At 48.2% G+C, this 26,253-nt stretch overlaps 2 protein-coding genes and 2 pseudogenes across 2 annotated transcripts in view; 2 read left to right on the forward strand and 2 right to left on the reverse strand.

Annotated features, from left to right (window-relative positions):
* Positions 1 to 26,253, forward strand: part of LOC114507421 (GTPase IMAP family member 8) — a 772,814-nt gene that overhangs the window by 300,441 nt on the left and 446,120 nt on the right.
* Positions 1 to 26,253, forward strand: part of LOC114507465 (GTPase IMAP family member 4-like) — a 658,105-nt gene that overhangs the window by 123,435 nt on the left and 508,417 nt on the right. The gene's annotated exons all lie outside the window — the stretch shown is intronic.
* The window catches only part of LOC114507429, a 359,625-nt pseudogene that overhangs the window by 101,147 nt on the left and 232,225 nt on the right, over positions 1 to 26,253 (reverse strand).
* LOC114508108 lies at positions 14,858 to 19,589 on the reverse strand (annotated as a pseudogene).

Below are 26,253 nucleotides of genomic sequence, written 5' to 3' on the forward strand. Positions count from 1 at the left end.
CTCAGGGTCACGTCTTCTCCCCCAGATAGAATCAGCCCAGGATGAATGAGGGACCCTGGGCTTTCCTGGGTGTCCCTGATGATGAGGGCAGAGGTGTGGCCTCTGTGTCTGTGTCTTGTCCCCGAGTGCCTGGCCCCACCACTTCCCTCCACTTTTCCACATTGACTGTGGGGAGGGTGGCACCTTTCAGCCGGACCCCGGGCTCCACTGCACAGAGGCTCCCTGAGGGCGCATTCCTGGGCTCCATCCTGGACATCTGGGCTGGATGTTGCCGCCCAGCTGCATACAGGACACGGGCAAAGAGGAGACATGGACATGCCAGCCTGATATTGAAAACCTGATGTGAGGGTTTCAGAAGTGACTGGGGTCTGAGGCTGGGAGGAGAATTCCTTCCCCCGGCCTTTCACCTCATCCCCGGAGCAACAGACAGGTGTCCAGTGACCCTCTGGTCCCCACGTCTGCTCCATAGTGAAGACATTGGTGTGTCTCAGTGACAGAGCCCAGACACCTAAGGAATGCCTGGTGTCCTCGGCTGGTGGACCCAGCAACCAACTCTGCCTGAGGATGCTGGTTCCTCCAGCTTCCCTCATGTGGCTTTGAGAGCAATGTGAGTGAATCAGGGGTGTGGTGGGAGTTGTCAAAGAAGCAGGGAATGCAGAGTGCTCATCCCTGCCGTCCCCACTGGTCTAGAGCCGGACCAAGACAGGAACTCCCACCTGGGCAGGTAGGAGCTAGTCTATGCTGAGCACTCAGGCTGCAGAGAGGACTCTAAAAGTAATATTGAACCTCGATTGCCATGAGAACGGCTCAATCAAGTGACAATTCTTGTATCAGTAATTTTCCCATGCAGTGTATTAATAGGGCTTTCTCCCAATGACTCGGGCCATTGCAGTTCATACAGTAAATAAATCAGTAGTGTCAAATGCACAATGAATCACAGATAAATTCTTCTGGCCAGGAACATGGACACATTGCCAGCACTCCCTAATTCTGTCTCCCCCGGTTAGATGATGACTCTCAAGCCCCTGACCCCAACATAAAAGCTTTGGGGGGAGAGCCCTGGAGAAGGGCCAGCCCAGCCCTGAGGCAGCCCTTCACTCACTCCTTCAGTGGTGCTGGGTGGGCCTGCTGACCCTCAGCACCCCCCACTAGAATCAGCCCTTTGTCCCCGTGGGCTCAGTTGGATTGTGAGCCTCTGCCACGGGGAGTAGTCTTGTCACACTCACCTTCCCAAGGGCGTGGCTGGAGCCATCTGTTGCCCCTCTCCCCCACTGTGTTATTCGGGGTCTTTCCCTCTTATCTGGTGGGGTAGGCAAGGCCCCACCCAAGGGCTCTGTGCAGGGTGGAGCCCAGCTAGCTGTACTCCGCTGCCTCCTCAAGTGCACCCGTGCACACCCACATCCCCGTGCACTCCTCTGTCAGGGCCACCTATGCTGCAAAGCTGTGGTACCTGCCGACGTGTCTCAGGTAGGACGCTGGGATGGTGCTCCTGCGGGGCTGTCTGGGAGAATCAGCTCGTATTCTTCATCCTCCACCTGGAGAAACAACAGGTCTGTCTTAGTTTCAACTGTGCCTCACAAGGCAGCTGGCTTTGCCTTTCTCCTGCCAGAAGGAAGTGTTTGCATTGCTCTGGGGGTTGGACTGAGAGAGGAGGGGGAGGAAGGTCTGAGACACTCTCTACCTCCTTCAGGGACCCTGTTTCTCTCTCTTTGCTCCTTGGTCCCCATCATGAGTCTAGGTGATTTCATGGAGAAGGAGCCATCGGCCTGTGGCCTAAGGCACAATGGCGTTGGGGTGGACACAGGGTCCTGGGACTCCCTGTGAGGAGGGAAAGAGCAGAGATGCAGAAGCAGGTCTGATGGTCTGTTCCAGGAGTGGTGGGAAGATGAGCGGCCAGACTGGGACTGTGAGCAGGAAGCTGTGGTGCGGGGCAGGCTGGGGACAGGTCCTGGTGCCTGGATGATCCCTGAGGACAGCCTGGCTGAGAGGGTGGCCGAGGGCTCAGAGGTGGGTAGACAGGTGCTGTGGTGAGGAGGTCCATTTCCCTGGCACAGGAACTTGATGGTGTGCGGACACTCCTGCTGGGAGCCAGGGGACCTCAGTGCCCAACTTCATGGCCATCTGTTAGCGTGGTCACACTGTCTGGGCCTCAGAGTCCCCGTAGTGTGAAATCTGGGCTTCAGCTAGATGTCCCTGTGGTCCCTATAGCATCCCAACCCACTTCACGACATTTTCTAGAGCATGTTCCAGTCTTTCAGAGAGGGCCCTGTCACCTGCCAGGACCTGTCGTCACCCTTCTGGGGCAAGAGCAGTGCACCTGCCACCTCCCACACCGCCTCACAGACCCACACGGTTCCCTGTCTCAGCATCCCATCCCACTGCATCTGCTCCCTCTCCCCTGTGGGCTGGGGACAGGAAGTACGCAGCCCAGGACTTGTCTGCCGGGACACGTGGGACACTGGGAGACACTCACAGTCAGGGTGTGTCTCCAGGTGAAGGCCCCGAGTGTGGGGACACCTGTCTCTCGGAGCCTCCACAGACCCTGCCCTGAACGGTGCCTGGCACCCTCACCCCCAGCCACTTTGTCTCCCTCGGAGAACACGGAGCAGGTGGGTCACCCTGCTGCTCCTCAGGAAGAAAGTGGACCTCACGGAAGCCTCTTCCCCTCGACTAGACTAACCGGGGTTTGAGGCAGGACACGAAATGCACAGAATCCTCTTCTCCTCTTAGTCGCAGCCCCTTGTAACGTTCCTCAAAGACACACACAGACTCGACACACACACAACCCCCCAAAGCAACACACTCTCATAAACACAACACAGGCCACTCCCACAATGCCCTCTCCATGGAAAACCCATCTACTCACAAACATGCGACACACAAACACACACATTCACACCACACATGCACACGCACAAATGCAACACACAAACACAATGCACAATGTCCAGACATATACACTCATGCACAACACACACATACACTCACAAACACAGCACACACACAAATATCCACAATGTCCACACATATACACTCATGCACAACACACACATACACTCACAAACACAGCACACATACACAAACATCCATGCACAACTCATATGCAGACATAACACACACAAACACACACAACATTCACACCTACACCCTCAAACAAACACAGCACCTGGCCACCCACCTCTGAGCCCTCAAACATAACACATGCAGAACCACACCACAGACTCACAAATACAACATGTACACAACGTACAAGCACAATCACAACACACACAGACACACTCACCACACGTTTGGACTTACCACTCCGCTGGCCGCCGGACCAGAGGAAGAGCCTGGACTCCTGACCTGTGGGACCAAGTGCTCTGGCGAGTTGTCCCTTTCTCCGTTTGGGGCCGACTCTGTAGGCTTCTGGGGAGCATGGTCGGAGGAATTTAAGGGAGCCTCACTGGCATTTGAACGAAATAGGGACATTGCTTATATTTTCAGGAAAATGTGACGGAACGCTCGCTGAGCTGCAGAGCTGCGCTGGAAGGAGCCGCTGTGTGCTGTGAGGGGGAACAAGAAGGGGGCGGAGCGCCCGGGGCCAGGCCTGCCTGAGTCGGATGCGTGCAGTACCGTGTGCGTTTGGTCTGCAGCCTCAGTGATGTGAACAGGAAATACAAGGGCAGGAGAACATTATTACTTTCATTCGGAACCAGCTTAAGCAGAACTCAGAGACTTAAAAAAGGCAGCAGGCCCTTCCAAAAACTGTATGCTAGGGGAATGGCTTTTTACTGACTTCTCTTTTGAGAACGGGGGATTCACACAGCTCTCTATGCCTTCCCTATTGTGACAGAAAGTCCTTGTCCCTTTTCTTCCCCTGACTCATCCTTCCTTTGAATGTTTTCTCTCAGAACAAGGCCTTGGACTTGAACTGGAACATCGACTCTCTGAGTCTTGAGCCGGATGTCTTCAGGTGGGAGCTACAGCGCCGTCTCCTGGGTCTCCGGCTTGCTGACTGCAGATCTCAGGACGTTCACTCCAGGATCACACGAGCCAGCTGCTTACGATGAACCATGCGAGCACACTCACTGTCATAAATAAGTGTTCTTTATAATACATGCATCTTTCTGCACACACATATGTGCATGCGCACACTCACACGCATTCTGTGTCTGACAATTCCAATCTGTGTCATAGCTGAGCGGCCCTAATGCTGGCTTCTTGTTTTCGGACTGTGTCTTTTCCTGCCCGTTAGCGTGCCTTGTGATGCTGAAAGCTGGACGTGACAGGGAAGAGGAGTGGAAGAGACTGGGCCTGCAGTGTGTTGTCTCACCTGTGTCTCGGTATCCGTGAGGACCCACTTTCGTTGAGCTTTGAAACTTTCTTTCTTGATTTATTTAAATGACAGTTTGCATCCAACATTATATTTGCTGCAGGCGAGCAGCACAGCGGTGAGGCACTGACGTACTGGACAAAGTGAGTGATAAGCGGTCCCCTGATAAAGCTGGCACCCAGCAGGCCCCACCCATAGTTACTACAATATCATTGACTACATTCCCTGGGCTGCAACTTACAGCCCTGATTATTCTGTGACGGTCAATCTGTACTTCTTAAGGGACGCCTTCTTAAATAGAGTTTGTCCCTCAGACTTCTCTCAGCTTTACTTTACTGTAGTTACCCTGCAGCCCAGTCCATGTGGCGGTCAGGCGTGAGGGAGCGTGAGTGTGACCGTGGGGTCAAATCCCACTCTCAGCGGGCCTATGCCCCTGGGCTGTGTCATGGTTGTTTTTTTTTCTAACTTTCCCATCCTCCTGCCCCCTTTAGCTGACACAGGCCAAACACAGTCCCTTCTCAGCGTTTCCTCCTCATGTTATCACAGTGTCTTTCCTCCGCGTGTCAGGTTTTGGCAACCCCCCCTTCAGTTACTTGAATGCTTCGTCCCATCCTTTCCCTCTGGAACTTCTGGAAAGAACGGAACGCATTACTCACGGGTCTCTGGTGGTGCCTGTGTGAGCACACTTACTGCACTGCACGTAAACCTCCTACACACCGGGTTTTCACTGTGCCTCTTCCGTGTTCAGATACTAAAGTACTTACCGTCCTGCTTCAAGCCCCCAGCGGGCCCGTGCGCAGTTACTACGTGTTCCTGAGTCTGTTCTCTGGGCCGCACTTGACACCCCCGTGGCTGCTCTGTGACCACCAGCCTGTGCTTCTCCATCCCTCCCCTTCCTCACCCAACTCCCAGCCCTCCTCCCTGCTGGCAGACCTCAGTGTGTTCTCTGTTCCTGTGAGTCTGTTTGCATTTTGTCCATTTATTTTGCTCCTTAGATTCAACATAGGAGTAAAATGATATGGTATTTGTCTTTCTCTGTCTGACTCATTTCACTTAGCATGATACTGCTTAGGTTCCTCCATGGTGTCTGGTGTTTTTATGGCTGAGTAGAATTCCACTGTGTACATCAATATACACAGTTGTTATTTGTCAACTATACCTCAACAAGGCCAGAAGATAAAGTAGCTGAAAATATTTTAAAATGAAAATGAAAATAATATAGCCCAAGTCATTAGGGTAATGATATACATTATAGGTCCATATCCTAAATTATGTGTAAAACCTGGGTTATAGTCACATATGGACAGTATATAGCAGTGAGAATGCCCAGTTTATTGCTACATATTATCATATGGACACAACTAGAAACACAATAAACCCCAAAAAGCCAGATTCAAAAGAATACATAGTGCATGAGTCCATTTACGTGAAGGACAAGGACAGCCAGGATGAATCTATTCTGCTAGAAGTCTAGCCTGAGGTGACCCGGGAGGGCCGGGGTGATGCCAGGATGCTAATGGTGCTCTGTTCCTTCCTCTGCATGCTGATTCTCAGCTGTGTGACAATTCTGAGAGCTGCAAAGTTAAATACCTCCTTTCCTCCATGTAAATTATATTTCAGAAAAACTTAAAACAGAAAAAAAAAAAGGAGGAAACGCACCAGCACAGAAACAGAAACAAAAGCACGTGGAGAGGAAAACTCTGTCGTAAACAAGTCAGAAAGTTCTTTCTCCATGTACTGAGGGCTCTAATTCAATGGTGATTATTTAAAAAACCCTATGATGTTTTTCTTGTATGCTAGAGAGGAAAGGGGGTTCTAAAACACAGGTGTAAGTGCGTCCATAAGTATAGCCAGCTTCCAGAAAGACTAAAACAATCGCCTACAATAGCACTAAGAAATTCCCTCAAGGTCTACTGAGCATGATGCTGAGCCTGGGCCCCTGCTCCCTGGTTCCCCCTGGGCCCCCTGCTGAGCCCAGGGAGGAAGAGGAGACTCTGCATGCTGTGGGTGTGATGGTCCCAAGATGAAGGTGTATGTGCGTGAAATCCGTCTGAGCATGCGGCTGGGACCCAAAGTCGTGGGAGGACAGTGAAGGAAGCAGGGTCGGACAGGAGGAGACCCGGGCTGTGAGGACTCACAAAGGGCTTTAGCCACATTCACAGGAGCCGAAGCTCTGCTCTTCCCATGTGGGGCCAGAGGTCAGGCCTTGGTCAGTCCTAAGAGTGGTCATAACCCTGAGCTGCCCTGGGAGTGAAAGGTGACCAGGGAGAGGCGACTCTCCTCAGCTGAGAGTACTCCTGAGGGACTACTGTCACTCTCAGCCTACCGTTGAGAGGAGGGGTCGGTGGTGAGCTGTCAGCCATCAGCACCCCAGTCAGCCAGGAGACCTGGGGCTTCGGCCCGGCAATGGTCCCAAGTCATGGAAACCCGTAACCGCAGCTACTTGGCAGACTGGATGTGCACCAGACCAGTGGTTCTCACAGCAGGGAGGGTCTGGGGGTGGGAGGAAGGGTCAAGTTAGCAAGACAGCAACTGATCAATCTGCACTTTCAACAGATGATTTTTCAAGCCTGGGAATTGGTAACTGGTAGCAAGTAAGACCTGCAGATTGTGTCTCTTTTTTATTATTTTAATTAATTTATTTTTATTATCCTCACCCAAGGACACTCCTTCATTGCTTCCAGAGAGAGAAGAAGGTGGAGGAAGGGAGGGAGAGAAATATGGAGTGAGAGAGAAGCATTGATCAGATCAGTCCTGCATGTGGGGATCATAACCTTGGCATGTGCCCTCACCCGGCTCGAACCCACAACCCTTCTGCTGCAGGACGACACTCCAACCCCAAGAGCCACACCGGCCAGGGCTGGAGCTTGTGTCTTTTACAAGATGCTGCCCATCCGACAGCAGGGGCCATGGTTCCACCAGAGGAGCCTTCCAGCCAGTACCTGGTGTTTGAGGACCTGAGTGTCTAACTGTTCACTCGAACTGCTCAGGTGTGTGTTTGACCCCGCTGCCCTCCTTCTCCGTCTTCCTGTGGGTGTGTTCCTCGTCCCCCCGCTGTCTTGGCGGAAAACCTTCACTCCCAAGAGGGGAATGGCATCTCAGCGGCAACAGGCTGCAGGGGCCTGTTTGGGCAGAGGGGCTTTGGGTCCCTTCAGATCACACCAGATGAGACGGTCCCTGCCCCCTCAGGGGACAGAGTTGCCTCCACAGCAGCCCCTGGTCTCATGGTTTCCTGTCACAGGCTGAACCAGAAACCCTTCTTCCTCAGCCTTGGCCAGAACACCCAAACCCAGCTCTTTTTAAGACACAGCTGAACCCTGAGAGAATGAGAGGCAAAAACCACCTCCAAGTGCACGGCCCAGGCCCTCTGCAGCTCACTGTGGCCACAGTCGCAGTTGTTCGGTTTCCCTGCACCAAGGGGGTGGTGGGGGTGGGGGCGGAGGTGGAGAGGAAGGTCACCGAGGAGGACCCCAGGAAAGGGGCACAGACAGGATGCTGTCAGGAAGCAGCAGAGACGGGGACGCAGACCCTGCTCTGTCCTGTGTCCCAGGCTCACAGGCGACGCGCTGGTTTTTATAGTCTGCGCGGGCACGTTTGCTAGAGCGGATTTTCCATTCAGACAGTGTGTTCTGGGTAAAGTTGTCTGTGACAGATGTTAAAATCCTGGGAGTTGGAACACTGAGGGCTACCTTAGCTCAAACGTCCTCTGAATTTTTAGTGATTCAGAAATACAATGGTGTGGTGAAAACTGCTTCACAGGGCAAAAGTCTGCTCGGGCCCAAAGGAGGCCACTGCCGTGTCAACCCACCAGTGAAAATCTCCCCGTCCCAGGGGCTAGGATTTTTCAGTGTTAAGTCAGTCTTTTCCTTTTCCTCTGCATTTTCTCATGTTTGTTTTAGCCTGTGCACACTCTCCTTAAACAGACACGATGTTTTGTGCCATCTTATTAAAAATCATATACCTGATAACTTCACTGTCCAATATGGCAGCCACTAGCCACATGAAGCCATTGAATGATGAGAATTAAAGTCAAATAAAATCTGAAATGTATTGTCTCCATCACACCAGCCACATTTCAAGGGCCCAGGAGTGACGTCTGGCTAGTGGCTGGCTACTATGCTGGACAAAGCAGGTATTCAAAATTCTGTCATCACACAGTATTCTGTTCAACATTACTGGTTTATAAATAAACCTTCTACATAAAACCATTGTCAAATGCATCTTAAGGTGTATTCCCAAGAAATTTGTGGTGTATTTTTCATTGGGGACGGAGGCCTTGACCCATTTTCCAGCACAGCTTTGAACCACGAGATACAATGACTGGTAAACACCATAGGGGCATGTAAACCCTTCCCCGTCACCCGGCCATGGCGTTCCTTCCTCCCTTCCTCCTCACTTCTGTCTTAGCCTTCACCCAAGACTGCAGTCACCTCACTCACTAGAAGAGCTAAGACACAGAGAAATGCTCCCTGTAATGGTCACGGGCCAGTGTTCAGAAAGTACAGGAGTAGAGAGATTTGGCTGAGAAGAAATTTCGTCCAGGAGATCTTTGTTTAGTTGTGACTTAGTTATTCATTTTCATCCTCACCTGTTTAGAGACAGGGGAAGTGAGGGAGAGAGGGGGAGAGAAACATCAGTTGCCTCTTGTGCAGGCCCCAACCGGGACTGAACCTGCCACCTAGGCACGTGCCCTGACCCCGACTGAGAATCAAACCAGTGACCGTGGTGACCTGGGACCTTTTGATTTACTGGATGATGCTCCAACCAATTGAGCCACACCAGCCAGGGCTATCAGGAAGATCTTTCAAAGTCTGCTGGGACTTCTCTTCTGGTGGCCCAAGGACGAAGCAAGGAAGGTAATGTTTGTGTCTCCAAACCCAGAGGAATGATATGAAACAAAAGGACCTTCTCCTCCAGCTGCTGGGGGTGCCACCCGCTCTCAGCCGTGTCTGGCCATTGGCTTCTGCCGAGGAAGGAGGCTCATGCAGGTCAAGTGTCCTTCCTGGGGGAGACTGACATCTTCAAACTGGTCCCTGAGATTATGAAGCCCCTCCCCTTCCCACTGGGCGTCCACTCAAACTTGAGCTTTCGAGGAGGAGCGGGGTCTGCCATGGCTGCATCGCAGTCAGACTGCCCCCTGCAGTGCCCTGGGCTCCTTCCCGCGCTGCCCCGGGATGGCTCCCCAGTGACGCCCCTGCTCAGGAAATCAGGTGAGCCCACACGTGCACAAAAGTTCTGCAGTATTGACTGCTGGTTCCCAGTTATGCTCTAAACAGTTTTAGAACAAATTCATCCTACTTTCAGGGAAACGATTTAGAGTAAAGGCCTTTGGCATAAGTGAAGCCACTTTACAGGAACTGCAAACTGTATACAATTTAGTTTACACATCGCTGGCAAAGAGAGGGTCCTTAGCATGAAGCCAATAAACAGCTCTCACCAGGAAGACCTTGGGTGTTAACGTGTGGCCTGCATTTTCTGTGCCTCGTTGCTTCAGATATGCTGCCAGATTGAAACAAGAGACTCACTGCGTGACTTGAGGCAAGTGACTTGATTTCTCTGTAACACACAGAGAGTACCTCTCCACGTATCTTGTCAGCTGCGTGTGAAGAAAGGAAGCACGGCTGTGAGCGTGCTCCGGGACTGCGAGGGTCTTTCTGGATTCAGCACTGGAAGGTAACAGGCTGCTGTCGCTGCTCCAGTGGTGTCTGGTCTCCCTGTCCCTCGGGAGCCGCAATGGAACCCACGAACGCAGTCAGTCGGGTGAGAAAGCGACTTCAGGTGCACAGACCTGTCTCACCACCTCCTGTGCCCATGTTCTACAGAAATCATCCTGTCCTCTCTAAGCAGAATGTAAGCTACCAGCTGTTTAATCATTGTGGAGAATCGTTTTGCACTGCTTGTCCCTCATTTCCCCGGTCCAGTCATCTCATTGGTGGAGCCCCCTCCCTGGCCTTGGAGCAGAGTTGGGGTAGTTAGCCCCCCCGGAGGTAGGACCCACAGTTTGGCTCCATGTCGCTGATCCTCAGGACACTGATCTTTCAGAGGGCCAGAATGGAGATTCAGGCAGAGTTTTGCATGACGAATCTGTTTCTAAATCCATCTCGTCCCCACCCCAAGTAGGTTTTTTCAGGATCCAACATGGCAATATGCTGGAGTCCTACAGAAATCCAGATATATAAAAACCACCGGGGGGTGTGGGGAGGATGGAAGCTGGGGTGAGTGGGGGTGTACTTGGGGGAAAATGAAGACAACTGTAATTGAACTACAATAAAATAATTATTAAAAATAACTAATTCATTTTATTTGATAATAGAGTTAGCCTCTCTGTTGTAAATGCAATATATTATGAGAGCATCTTTTGCATATGTGAGAATAACTCCTTATCACTAAAACTATCCCATTAACATGACCAGCACAGTAATAACTCAGTAAACTGGCTCTCAGCAGGACCACACATGAAGAGCCAACACAGCAGAAGATTGGAGCTGAGAATTGTGCTGGTGGGCAGACAGGGATGGGCAGAAGTGGCACAGGGGGCAGCACCCTGGAGGAGCAAGTGTTTGAGCGCTAACTGCCCTCCCAGACCTTTACTCAGACCTGCAGGGAGAGGGCAGGATGCTGGGGAGAGAGCACTGGTCGTCATGGGCACAGCGGACCTGTGTTCAGGGAAGGACTGCTCCGATCCCCTGCACAGAGAGGTGCAGAAGTGCTGCCTGCTCTCGGCCCCAGGCCCCCACGTGCTCCTCCTAGTGATGCAGCTGCGCCCCTTTACCGCCCGGGACCAGCAGGCTGCATGGAGGGTGAAGGGGTCTTTGGAGAGGGTGCCATGAGACACACATTGTCCTCTTCAGTCACAAGGAGGACCTTGAGGGAGGCTCCTGGATGGAGTACATCCACCACTCAGGACATAAAGCCCTAGGCAGGCTGGTGTCTGTGTGTGGGGGGCAACCATATGCCTTTGATAAGGGAGCCAAAAGGGAGTGATACTGATGAGCAAGTAAAGGAGCTGATAGACTTGATGGAGGGCCTGGTGGTGGAGAGAGGTGGGGAGTCCTACACCAATGAGTTGTACAGCCTAGAGACAGGGCTGGAATGTGGACATGAGTGGTCAGAGGAGGGAGTGTCATAAAGTACATGGGAAAGCAGAGATGAGGCACAACCACTGCCAAAGGCAGTTGCCTAAAAAGAGCTCCAATCCAAATGCGAATGTGTGTTCTAGTTTGTGTTCAGTTGTCTGTCCAATTGCTACCTCGGTTAGTTTGTGTTTTGCTCAGAATGTGAAAATTTTTTTACTACTCATTCTGCAGAGTGTGCCATTTGTTCTGTAGATTATTGTTAATTGCACTCAGAAGATTACTGACAATTCCTGGGAAGACCATTGGTTTGGAATGCAAGACTCCCAGGTGACAGTTGTTGATCAGTGATTATTATCACTGTCACAGAGTGAGGGAACCCCAATGCCTCCTCTATAAAATGCGGTGCCAGACATCAGTGAATGGTTGAGGTTCCGCAAAGTTTTTAAATCTTACCATCACTCGATTTATCAATGAACCAGATTATTTTAAAACTGAACATTTTGAAATATAATTCCAAAGCCTTCTGAAAGCTTAAGCATAAAATTCTTCCTGTTTGCAAATGTCTAAAGCCAGTTTCATGCTCCTGGGAACTCCTTTTTCTTGGAAACACTATGATTTCCACTGAATGTAATAAAGATAATAATAAAATTTCCCTTGGCTGGGGTGGCTCACTGGAGTGAGTGCCATGAACTGGGAGGTCCCTGGATCGATTCCCTGTCAGGGCAAGTGCCTGGGTTGTGGGCCAGGTCCCTAGTAGGGGGAGTGCAAGAGGCAACCACACATCCATGTTTCTCTTCCTCTCTTTCTCTCTTCCTTCTCTTCTCTAAAATAAATCAATAAATAATGTTTAAATAATCAATTTCTACTGAATATAATGAAATAATAATAAAAAAATAAGATGTAAATGCCCTGAGATCTGATGTCTTTCATTCCGTTCAGGGGTCTTTTCCTCAGAAGACGGTAAGTAGACATGTGGCTCATTTCCACAACAAAACTAATTGTGTCCACTCAGCACACACAGACACACTCACACACCGGGTGTCTGTCATGGGAGAGTGCAGGCCTGAAAACCAGAGGGTTGCCAGTTGGATTCCCAGTCAAGGCCTGTGCCTGGGTTGCAGGCCAGGTCCCCAGTAGGGGGTGCACAAGAGGCAACCAGACATTGATGTTCCCCTCTCTTTCTCCCTCCCTTCTCCTCTCTAAAAGTAAATAAATAAAATCTTTAAAAAAATAAAAATATGTTCTGTCTCAGTGGTCTAAGGCATCCAGTGCCCCAGGATGCAGCGGGACAGTGTGCGTGTCGGGGGGACGACATAGGGGAGCACCTGGGATTGCCGTTCTTCTCTTGCCTTTCCAAACTGATTACACCAGGGGTTGGTATCATTTCAGATTCCTCTTCTCCCGTTGTTCAGCTTTTCTCACTTTCTCCCTCTGATGTTGTCCCTCCGGACTCCCACAAGCAGTGATGCTGCTCACAGAGAGCATTTGGGGTGGATCTGGGGGTCCAGCCCTGCCCACACAAGTCTCCATCCTATGCCTCTTCTTCCTCCTTTTCCCTCTGTTTCCTCTGGGCAACCCTCTCCCTCTCCCTGCCCCTCCCCGCCACCTGCCAAGCTTTCTCAGGCATTTTTCTTTAGAGCTATAGGGGAAGTGACATATAAGATACTTAACCAAATAATATCATATGTCTTAGACAATTCCCAAATCTATGAAGAATGTTGTGAACTTGGGGGAGGGGGTGGAATTCAACATGGTGGTACAGGTATTATCAAATCTTTGGAACTTCTCAGATGAGATATTGAATCGCTATTTGGCACCAGTCCCTCACGGTGGGAGCATCTGCTTCAGGTTGCAGGGACAGACCCTGACGGGGACCGATTGGCAACTGGATGATGAGGAACATCCCCCCGCTTCTTCCCTGTGATGCAGAGAACACAGCGCGACCACCCGTGGTGCCAGGTGTGGGCCAGAGGATTCAGCACAGCTGGACAGTCCACGTGAGAATTCACCTTCTACCTGACCTTCCTATAGAAATGTTTCCATCTCATCCAAGACACCACAGGGCTCACACCTGTTTGATGTTGGTGTGATGGGGACAAAGTATTAGTTTCTTTACTCCCCACTTTGTACCAAGTGCCTGGTGTGCACAAAGCCCTCACCAAAGATTTCTTCCCCCACCCTTGGGAGAGCTGGGGGAACTTGGCTCAGGGAACATGTCTGCAGCCTGGACAGCCCCAAGTTTGTTGCTCATAGAGGGACTATCTGAGCTCCTGCCTCCCTCCCACCTGGTGCTTCCCTCTGGGCCCTCAGTCATGTGCCACCATCCTCTGTCCATCGTGTCCAGGTCACCCAGACCTGCAATTCAGTTCCCTCGCTGGTCCCACAGTAACAGCACGTAGAGAGCTTTCTGTAGCCTTTGGCTTTGTCACTGAGATTCTGGAAGTCACAGGGAGGGGTCCCCCAGGTAGCACTGGGCATTACTGCACCAAGATGATGGTTTTCCTTCTAGAAGGAGGAAGGGCTTATCCTACCACCCAGCAGACAGAGACACGTCATAAATTATCCCCTCTCAGAAAGGTAAAGGAGGTGGTCTCTTTCGGGATGTGAAACCATTTCTTCTTATTATTATTTCTACTTTGCCAAAAAAGAAACCAGACTATCCTCTCTCCCTTTTGGCCAGTGGTGAATGGACCTGACCTGTACTGTGGTCCCTTGGTTAATTCCCTAGGCAGACCACCAAAGTTTTCTCTGGGTGAGTTATGACCAGGACATGCTGGTACAACATGGAAATGTGCTTTGGGAACTCCTAGAAATTACTCAGATAGGAGTCCCCAGGAGAGAAGGGATAGATTCGTATTACTGTTATCCATACAATAAAGAAATCTTATTTGTAACCAGGAAATCTGCAAAGGTCTGAAAAACCTTGGTTACACATAATTTCCATAGACACCTATGAATGAATCCAAGAAGAATGTGGTTGTTGATGGGCAGAGGGGGTAAGAATGAGGGTAGACTTCTTAGGAGGTAGACAAGCCAAGCTCCAAAATATTCTTGAAATTTTACCAAAAAGTGAAATTCATCCCTGTGCTCCTAGGAGAAATATCAGTGGTCTTTCCCATGGTAAAAGATTTCCATTTTTGCAGAAATTTGAGAGAATAGAAAAGTTTTATTACAGTAAAATTAAGTAAACAATTCAAGTGTGTGGGGCAGCAGTATACTGACCACCCTCCCAGCAGGGAGTCATCAGGGTGCAGGGAGATGGAGGTGCAGTGGCAACAGCTGGCTTCCCAAGAAAAGGAGAGGACTAGTCATTCAGCAACATGCTCGCATTGAGGCTGGTCACAGAGTTTCTACATGAACATCTGAATACTCCAAACGATGCTCTCTTGCCTGTTGAATCTGTGTCTTTTACCTTTTCTGCCATTTTATTTCACTGAGTTCTAGGAGAGATGTTTTTTTCACGTAAGTGTTTGTTCTTCAGTGAGCCATTGGTAAAGAACAATTTGTGTCCTTCCATAAAAATTTAATTCAACAAATTTATGTTCATCAAGAAAGAATTCTATATAGATTCTAAATGCAAAGAACTGATTTCACTAACCATTTGGGTCGAATGATCACTGTGGCCCTAAAGACAAAAATTAGGAGAAGAACCACAGGTGGAGATTATCTGCCAATCTAGAAAGAATCTGCTGGAGAAAGAGTTAGTAGGGACAAATAGAGTGAGCCTGGGGCCACCGACTTTTGGTCTCCTGCATTCCTTTTCTGTGTGTGTGTGAGAAAGAGTTCAGGTCACAGGGAGCATCCGTACATTTTCTTTGGAGTTTTACAGAGTGGGCACGTGTCCCTCCCCTGTGAAGTCAATCAAATGTCCACCAATGGGCGACAGTGAACTTTCCCACCCTCCCTAGTCCTGAGAGCCTGAGGGGCAGAAACAGGGAGCTCTGACTTTGGGGAACAATTTCTGTGGGGAAGGGGCACCAGAAAATATGTAGGAAATATAGACAGGCTTTCATTTTTTTTCAAGGGCTTTGAACAGGCATTGAAGAGCAAAGCCAGCAACATTCAATACTCCCATGAGGATGACATGTATCCTATTCTGACTCTCAATTTCACTCCTAGGATTTTGCTGCCTTGAAAAACAGCATCTCCCCCTTTATGCCAATTCCCTTTCCATTTCTGCATTTCTATTTTCCCGCTCCAGGCTATCCCCCAAGTTTCTGATTTTCTCCTCATACTCCTCTCTTATCTGCTTCTTCTCCCTCTCCAGCTCAGCTCTGCACTGCTCTTCTATCACTTGGATCTGTTTCTGAGTCTCCTCCTCGGCCCTTTGGTACCTCTCATTAGTGTAGAATCCCTCCTCGTTCTCCATCACCATGCGCTGGACCAGGTCCATCAGCTGTGCCCTCTGGGCCTCCTGCTCAGCCCCTGTCGCCTTATTATTGAACAAACAGTGGTGATCCCTGAACTCCTTCATCAGATCCTGAATGAATTTTGGGGCTTCCTTTATGTAATTACAGAACTCCATGCCATCCAAGTCATCCTTCTGGGTGAATAAGAGAATCATGTATCTCCTAGCTGTGGGACCAAATATTGACAGCACCTCCTCCATGGCCTGTTGCTGTTCCTTTGTGTACTGGCCCAGTGGGACCACCAGGAGCAGTGCATGAGGCCCCAGGGATGTCAGGAGGATGCAATGAGCAATCTCCTTTTGTGTGTCATCACCTGGCACCTCGGTGTCAAAAAGGCCAGGTGTGTCCATGATGCAATTTCTCTCCCACTCCACATGCAGCTCCCTTTCTCACAGACCTTGGTGATGGATTTTGCTGTGTTGCTGGAATGAAACGCTTTCTTCCCAAGGATGCTGTTCCCTGTGGCACTTTTTCTGGCTCAGGTCTTACCCACTAAGACTAGTCTCAGTTGTGACTCTCTGGGGTCTTGGTTTCCAACTCCTGGGACATCAGGAAAAAAAGCCACAGTGTTAGGATTGGCCTCTAGCATTTCCCCTTCAGGACCCAAACCTAGCACTGCCTGTCTCTGTTGCCTGATCATGTTCTCTCTTGTGAGTGACCCCTGCACCCGCAGGAGCTCTGAGGAAGCCCTGGGCTGGATGTTCCTGCTGCAGGACTTAGGGAATCCTTGGCATGTCTCCAGAGTCTCTTGCCTTGCTCACTCTGATCCAAAGGAGGAGGAGGACCCCCAATGGTGTAAGTGCGAACTCTGAGCAACTCTAGTAGCTGTCCCTCCTAAGCTAAGGCAGGAAGTGACACAAAAGCTGACTGTGGGACGTCACAGCAGAAGATCCCCACACACCCACATCATATTCACAAGGGAAGTTTTCTTCTTACTGGGAAGAAGCCAGGGAGGCAAGTTATTCAGGTCCTCCCACTTTCCAGGGTGAGCACTGCACCTGGGCAGAAAGACAGGGAGTTCCTTTGCATGTCACTTATGCAGCCCTCCCATCCAGGACTGTGACCCACAGAGCACAAAAGGCTTTACATTACATTTTCAAATTTGTGTAGAAATCTAATGAAGTTTTTTTATTTTAAATTGCTATGTTGAAGACTTACAGCCAGAAAGCATTGGTGGTTTTGTGGAGTTACTATAAAATCCCTTGATACCTGAAAAATAATAATAATAACTCATGCAGATTAGCATCAGTAGATTTATACACTTCCTTAATCTCCCTTGGTTAGGCCTATGTGCTTCCTGGGAAAGTTGCATGTTACTGACAGAGCACCATAACCTAATAACTGCAGGATGTTTTCAAAGTAACTGTGCCTTCCGTTAAACACCAAATCATCTGTTTAGCTCTTTCCCCATTTCCCTTTAGTAAATCTCTGTTTCTCTTTAATGTGCCTTATGGAGGAATGCTTCAGGATTTGGTGAGCACAGCCCAGGACCAGGCAAGACAAGAAACAACCGCACCTGAGCACCTGTCTCTCTGACAAAGACCCTCCAGCACGGCCCTTGAGTGAGACAGTGGCCTGTGGCAGGACCCTGTATCACACACAGCTATCGTCTCTGCTCAGAGTCCATGCCCACAGGGTCACACCCATGACATTACAGACAGGAGTGATAACTGCATTTCCCTTTCAGAGACATCATCACCATCACCCAGGTCCTCAGACCCAAAGTCTAGAAATCTCCCTTGACTCCTCTCTTCCCTTTACTTTCCAGATCCTACCCACTGTAATGTTCCATTCACAATCTGACTGCTTCTCTCCATGTAGAAGACCATCATACCAGCCCAACCTACATCACCATCCATGCCTCAGCTGTCCCCTGACTGGACTCTTTATTTCCAGTATGCCCCCTTCTGTCTATTCTATAGTAGGAATGATTTTTTAAATATCCATCAAATAGAGGAGAGATTTGACAGAAACCCCATCTCTGGCTTCTACAAGATCAGTAGTGATTCCCCATCTTCCACACACTCTGTGGGGAAGCTGTTGCTAATCCAGGGAGTAGCCGAACCACCCCTGAGGGTGAATTTCCCACATTTGATAACCAGCATCCTGGGATTAGAGGGTAAATTTCCAGAAGCTGAAAACACAGACACAGAATGGCTCCCAACAAGGGGAATGTGGGTGGGGGGTGAGAGCACTGTCCCGTTAGCACCACAGTGGAAGACCCCACCTAGGGACACCCTGAGGGCATCAATCATTGCCACACAGGGAGTGGGAAAATTGTGGGAGGGGAAACAAAAGGCCACCACAGGCCAGCTCCACCCTGGAGTAGTTTGCCAATGCTGAGGGCACACGGCGATCTATGTGACAGAGTGCTGCTGTGGCCATGGACTGTTCCCATCTGGGACATGAGCCTCTTTGGGATGTAAATCTGTAGCTCTATCCACGAATGCTGAGTCCATTTCCTAGCCCTTGAATCTGGGTTGGCCAAGTGACATGTTCTCGACAAGAGGGCTGCAGAAGCCTCATACCAGTGTGGTCTCTAAAAGTGGGGACGTGTGTGGCTGGCTGTCACATTGTGTAGAGCCCTGCAGCTGCATTGGGAAGAAGCTGGACTTGCCCTGCGTGATAAGGGACACAGGCCCACTTACGCCTGTTAGCCTGGTCTGTCTGAGAACGTGCTGACTAACAGACACATCCATGGGGCTACCCAAATCCAAATTATCTAATTTCTGGATCTGGAGAGCATCATGCTAAATGAAATAAGTCACATGAAAAAAGGACAAGAACCATATAATTTCATTCATATGTGGGATACAAAATAGGAAGCCTCAAGTGAAAAAAAAATTCATGGACACAGACAACAATATGGTGTTTGCCAGAATGAAAGGGAGGAGGGGCAAAGTGGAACAGGGTCAACAGGGTCAAATGTGTGGTGATGGGTGGGTGGTGAGGACACAATGCAGTACACAGGTGATGGATGATACTTTCATACACCTGAACCTTATATACTGTTATTAACCAGGCTCTGTCCAATACATTTAATCTAAAAAAACACGAAGATTATCTAGTTATGCACAGACCTATCACTTACCACCAGGTACATGAACAAGTCTGCCTGAGAGGGGACACCAGGCCCAGACCCAAGAATTGCCAACAAAATAACTGATGTTTCTAGGCTACTACATTGTGCTGTGGTTTGCAAACCACCACGAATTCAACTGATGCAGTTACTTTCTATAGACAAGGGAGTAAAAGGGGGTTTACGTGAGAAATGGAGTGAGCCAGTCTGGGAATTTGTTGGTTATAGTGAGGCCACCTGGAGTAGGGACCATAGGGACTTTAAAAACTTAATCATTCTCACATTTCTTCTTCCCAACCATCTGTGGAGTTGAAAAGAGGGGTAGAGAAACTCTCAGAGAGGCTACAGCTGGCCCTCCTGATGTGTGCACATGTTAGGAAGTAGGAGACAAGAACCCTCATCAATCCTGGATCGCTCAGGACACTGTAACCTCTCTTCCTCTGAGCAGTGATGCCAGGTCAGGAGGGGCCAGGGTGGAGGGTCGAGGGGAAAGAAAGAACAGAGTCGATGAAGAGAAAATGAGAAATGGGGTTGGGGCATTTGGGTCTTGCTCAGTTGGGGACTAAGAGACAGGACAGGAGAGCCCCCACCAGGTCCCCTCCTTCAGCCTGGCCTGGGGAGCCCGAGCCCCCTCTCACCATGGCTGGTCCCAGGTTCACTGATGCTGAACCTCGAGCTGTGCAATGGAGCTGCCATTGTCGTGTGAGTTCCTGTGGGTAAGAAACACAACTCATTTCAGGGAAATGGGGAGTAACTGCAAACCGAACCTCCTGCAGCCAGTAGTCCCTTCTTCTCCTAGACTGGCTACTTGACTTCTCCTCCTTCCCAGCACTTCTGCTCCACTCCCCTGGTCAGTCTCTGTTTTGCTTCCTGTTCTTCCCCTGCACAAACATACAGGATTCAGGTGCCTCCTCAGTTCAGCTTCCAGGCACCCTTCCCATGACCCCTGAGTAACTTCTTCTTCTGAACTCCTTTGGAACCTACTCTGTAGATTAGACCTTCTGCAGAGCTATGATCTTTCATATCCCTCTCAGCCTCTCCACTGGGCAAGTTCATGAGCATCTAACATGGCAATGGCTACTGAAAACCCTTGACCTTCCTGCTCTCCAGCAAGACCTTCCTTCAGGCCAGAGGAATGATCTGATTACTGGACCCCCTTCAGAGGATGGCCTCAACCTCCAGCCCAGGGTTCCTGCAGAGTCGTTGGGGTCATCTACAGGGCATATCTCCTCAGTTTTACTCATTCAACCCATGGACTCATCCACCGAAACCTGTAGAAGTACCCCTTCTTCCAAGTGCAGATGAAGCCAGGCCATGGGGATGGATTTCCCTGTCACAGGACATAACTCATTCTCTTCTCCTCATTCCCTCTTCACCCCCACAATTAGTTTGTGAAAATTAACATTTCTTGATTTTCTTCAAATCTCCCCACCCCCACACCCACCCTGCCCAACATCATCAACACCCACAGGACAGCTGTGCTGAAGTCCCCTGGCTGTTGGCTCTCCCAGCATGCCGGGGTTCCCATGGAGCACAGATCTCAGTCTGGAGTTCTGCATCTGCTCTCTCTACTCTGCCCTGGTCAGTTGTGAGCTTTGTGACAACGGACCCTCTAGGGGAGCTTCCAGTCTTGGATCAACGTATTACCTGGGACAAGCACATTACTGGACACAGAGTTCTTCACAACACATATTGTTAAATGAAATCAATTGCTTGAAACTTCTTCTACTTGTTGATTCCCTTTGGCCATGATTTTCAGGCTACATCTGAGAAGGTTACCCTTTCCTTATTCATCAATGTCACTATCACAGGACCATGCTATTTCATTGTAAATACTTCGTCTCCTCCCTACCTACCCACATTTCTCAGTGAGCAGATCCCTTGGAAGAACTGGGAGTGGAGGGGACTTTGCCTGGGACAAGCTGAAAATGCCAGTTAGACAGGGCAGGCTCCACTGATAAGAGCCATCCAGTGCACACTTGAAACACTGGCAGAAAGGTAGACATTCCTTTTGAAGGAAGACATATATCTTCATGCCCTAAAGTTAGAGAGAAGAAAACACCTTCTTGTAAATTGACAAGAGAAATCCCAGAACGTTGCCAGTCAGCTTTGGCCACAAAGTATGGGTGTCATAGCCCTGCTTCTGACCCTTCCCAGTGCTCCCCACCCATCAGCTGACTTCACAGACAATTCTGCCCAATCACCCAGCTCTTCCCCAGAAAGTGCCAGGTTTCTTTAGGGTGTCTGTTAAGTGGTGAAAGGAATCATTTATTTGTACAAATGCCCTGTGAGCAGCAAACCTGGACAAGGTGGGAATTTGCAGGGCTCAGACTTGACAACAGATCACAGCTCAAAACCAGTCAAATGAGACAAGAAGCAGGGAGCAAGGAGAAATCCATGCTAAGAGCCAGTTTGCTGGGAGTTTTAACACACATCCTGGGTGATGGGACTCTAATGCTCTACATCCCACATTTCCCTGCCACTCCTCCCAACACACACAGGATCACCCATGTTCCTCTACCTGGAAAACCTGGGTCCTGCTCTGGTCTCTGACTTGAAGCAGTGCTCAGTGAGGACACTGAGGACCAAGAGCAGGAGAGAGCCTGTGAGGGGAGGAGCTGTCCACACTGGCTGAGTTAAGGGACCTCTTCACAGAAAGGCTCTCATATTGGGTTTCTGGCCAGGTCTTCAGTCACGGGTCACAGGAGAGGCAACCACTCACTGATGTTTCTCTCCCTCGTTCTCCCTCCCTTCCCCTCCTAAAATGAATGAATACAATCTTTTACAAAATTAAAAAGAAAAATTGAAGAAGTGCCTTGGCCATTTCAGCTGAGAGAGTTCAAAGATTGTACCATACACCAAAATTTGCAGGGTCAGTTTTTGGTCAGAACACCTTCCTAAAACATACCTTGTGTGAGGATTTAAGGAAACAAACACACAAAACAAACAAGGATATTAAAGGACAGATGAAAAAGTTTGCCCATCAAGGAAAAGCTTAATTGCTCATCACTCCTTAGTTTTTCCTTTCAGTCCCACGGACTCGACCTCCAAAACATGTAGAACTATCCTTGCTCCCACCTTCAGGCTCATCCAGGACACTGGGACTGCTTTCCCTATCTCAGACGCAAACTTATCCGCCTATCCTCAGTCCCTCTTTACCTCTCCAATCAGACAGTTCATGAAAATTTTAATTTCATAATATTCTCCAAAGCCTCTCCCCCGTGCTTTCACCACCCACAGTACTTCTGTGCTTAAGTGCCCTCATTACTGGGTCTCCCACTTGGGCCAGAATGCATGGGTGTCTCAGCCTTGATTATGACCCTTCCCTGCTCTCCCCACCCACCAGCTGTCTTGGAACAGATTCTGACCACTCACCCAGCTCTATCCCAGAAAGCTTTAGGTTTATTTCTGGTATGTCTTAAGTGGTGAAAGGAATCATTTATTTGTACAAATGCCCCATTAGCAGCAAAAAACATGACCTTCCATTTCCACTTGCCACATACAGACTCCTCACTTATAAAGGTAGTGATTTTATCACAGTGAAAATGGGCCAACCTATACTTATGTTGACAGATGTAACACATATTTCTAAGTCCTCACTAGAGGAGGCACATAAAGATGCAAAAAGGACACAGAAGACTGAAGCAACCAGTTTCATGGCCTTGACCTCATGTACATGTGTAGACACTTCCTCAAATTCAGTCCCTTGTTTTCAAACAGATGGGGAATACTGACCAACACTGATTTCAAAGAGTGCTTTGAAACTGTATAGTATTGAAATAACATAAACTGTATTTCCTGACCACAATGTAATTAAAATGTAAATAAATATAATATCATAAGTTTGGCATTGGAGGACAGAGTTATATTTTCACTGTTTTATTTATGTTTATGCTATCATAGTTGTCCCAGTTTTGCCCTCCCCTCCAGTCCACACTCCCTCAGGCAATGCCTCGGTCAAATAACCTATGGATCAAAGCAGATCAAATAATCAAAACTGATAAATATTTAGAAGGAGACCACAATTGAATGTTGTATTTTAAAGCCCATGAGATGCAGCTAAAACAGTAATCACACAATTAACTTTAGCTTTCGGGGTAGTTTTTAGAAACGAGTACAGTGAATGTGCAGGACACAAGGTCAATGTACAAAAATGTACTGTGTTCCTACATTCCAACAATGATATCTCAGAAAAGTTTTTTAAAGATCTGATTCCTTTTGCAATTGCAGAAAAAGAATAAAATACCTAGGAATAAACATCACATAGGATGCATAGAATGTAAAAGATGCATATGCTGAAAATTATAAGTTACTATTAACAGAAATTGAAGAAGACACAAAGCAACAAAAAATATTCCACTATCATGAACTGGAAGAATCCACATAGTTAAAATGGCCTTATTGATCAAAGCAACACAGAGATGAATGCAATCTCTATCAGAATCCCAATGACATTTTTTAAAGAAATAACACAAATAAAATCATCAGATTTGCATGGAACCACACAAAGATCCCAAATAGCCAAAGCAATCCTGAGAAAAAGGAACAAAGCCAAAGGCATCACACTCCCTGACTTCATAAGATACTACAAAGTGTCAAAACAGCAAATGTATTGGCAGAAATACAGACATACTTACCAATTGTACAGATTGAGGGCCCCAAAATAAACCCATGTATATGTGGGCAAATAATTTCCAACAAGAGAGCAAAAAACATAACATGGAGAAAAATCCTCTCAAGAAATTGCGCTGGGAGAAATGGAAAACCACATGCAAAAGGATGAAACTAGACTAGACTGCTATTTGTCATCCTTCACACAAATTAACTCAATATGGACCAAAAGACCACATATGAGGCCTTAAACAATAAACACATAGGAGAAAACACATTTGCCAACCTTATAGCCTGGGAATGCAGAGGTTTAATAAGCTTGGCCTCTAAAACGAGGGAAGTAAAAGCAAAAATGAAGGCATGGGACTATATCAAGCTAAAAAGATTCTGAGCCATAAAAGAAACCATCACCACAAAAAAAAAAAAAAAGAAATCCAACAAATGGCAGATGTATTTGCAAACAACACCTCTCATAAGGGGTTCGTATCCAAAATATATAAAGAGTATACAGAACTCAACAACCAAAAGCAAACAATCTGCCTTGGCTGGTGGGACTCAGTGGACTGAGTGCTGAGGCACCTGAAAACCAAAGGGTCACCAGTTCAATTACGTATCAGGGCACATACCAGGGTTGTGGTCCCAAGGTGGGGGGGCATGAGAGGCAACCACACATCGATGCTTCTATCCTCTTTCTCCCCCCTTTTTCCCCCTCCTCTAAAAATAAGTAAATAACATCTAAAAATCCAAACAAGCAATCCAATAAAAATAATGGTCACAGCAAGTTTTGGTCAAGATAGAGGCATAGGTAGACACTCTTCGCCTCCTTGTACAACCACAAGAAGGATCACAACTAACCTCAAAACAAAAGGCACCCAGAACTGCCAGAAAATCAAACTGTATGGAAGTCCAACAACTAAGGATTTAAGAAGCCATATTCATCCACATGGGTTGGAGGGGCAGAGTGTGGGAACCTGGCAGGAGAAGACATGGTGTGGTGGCAGTGATGTGGTGGCACCTGGTGAAATGGGATGTCCCGAGTTCACAGTGTGGTGGATAAAAATAGGGAGGGATACTTTGGGAGCGAGCCATCCCAGCTCCAGACCAAACTGCATAGCCCAGCCTTCCAGGACCCAGAATAAAGCCTCATAACTTCCACCTATAAAACCAGTGGGGATTGGGTGGTAGAAGAAACTGCTGGTCTCTCAAAAGAATCCATTGAAAGGGCCCCCACGGTCCTAGAATGTATGCAAATTCACCCACTCTGAACCACCACCATGACAACAACAGAAGGGCACCAGTTGCACACAGAAAGTGGGAGAAGTGAATGGAAATGGGGGGAGTGCCGAGCAACCCTCCAGCATGCTGACAATGGCATTGCCCCCTGTCCAACGCCTCCACCACATCCAGAGCCACAAGACAGTGAAACGTGTTGCCCCCGCTCCCCACCAACACTTAAGGCTCCATCCCATAAAACTTAACATGTGCACTAAGATAGGGAGTCAAAGCAGCTCTACATGATACACAGAAATAAACACAGGGAGGTGGCCAAATTGAGGGGACAAAGAAATATGGCCCAAATGAAAGAACAGAATAAAACCCAGAAAGAGAACTAACGAAACAGAGATAGCCAACCTATCAGATGCAGAGTTCAAGACACTGGCATTAAGATGCTCAGAGAACTCATTGAGAATGGAAAGTATAAGAGAAAGTATGAAGGCTGCACTAAGTGAAATAAAGACAAATGCATTGGGAACCAACACTGAAGGGAAGGAAGCTGGGGTTCAAATCAACGATTTGTAACAAATGGAAGAAATAAACATTCAACCAGAAGAGAATGAGGAAATAAGGATTCAAAAGATGAGGAGAGAATGAGAAGACTCTGGGACATCTCCAAAGGTGCCACCATCCAAATCATAGGGGTGCCAGAAGGAAAAGAGGAGGACCAAGACACTGAAAACTTATTTGGAAAAATAATGAGAGAAAATTTCCTGAATTTGGTGAAAGAAATAGACATACAAGTCCAGGAAGCTCAGAGAGTTCCTAAAAAGGTGGGCCCAAAGAGGACCACACCAAGATACATCATAATTAAAATGTGAAAGTTTAAAGATAAAGAGAGATCCTAAAAGCAGCAAGAGAAAATCAGACAGTTACCTACAAAGACTATCAGTGGATTTCTCAAAAGAAACTTTGCAGGCAAGAAGGGAGTGGTAAGAAGTATTGAAAGTGCTGAAAAGCAAGGACCTACAACTAAGATTATTCTACCCAGCAGTGCTATCATTTAGAATGGAAGGGCAGATAAAGTGCTTCTCAGACAAAATAAAGTTAGAGGAGTACATCATCACCAAGTGCTTACTATAGGAAATGTTTTAGGAACTTATCTAAGAAAAAGGTCAAAGTATGAATATTAAAATGAAAACAAACTGACAACTATCAAGAACAAAATCTAAAAATCAAAATCAAACTAAGCAAACAACTAGAACAGGAAGAGAATCATAAGTACAGACATCATTTGGATAGTTATCAGCAGGGACAGGGGATGGGGAGATTAGGGAAAAGGTACAGGGATTAAGAAGCATAAATGGTAGGTACAAAATAGGCAGGGGAAGGTTAAGAATAGTATAGGAAATGGAGAAGCCAAAGAACTTATATGTATGACCCATGGACATGAACTAAGGGGGTGTACCACGTGGAGGGTGGCAAAGGGGGAAAAGTGGGACAACTGTAGTAGTATAATTAATAAAATATAGTTTAACATTTGGGCAG

Source organism: Phyllostomus discolor, chromosome 10 (assembly GCF_004126475.2).
Source record: "Phyllostomus discolor isolate MPI-MPIP mPhyDis1 chromosome 10, mPhyDis1.pri.v3, whole genome shotgun sequence".
NCBI lineage: Eukaryota > Metazoa > Chordata > Mammalia > Chiroptera > Phyllostomidae > Phyllostomus > Phyllostomus discolor.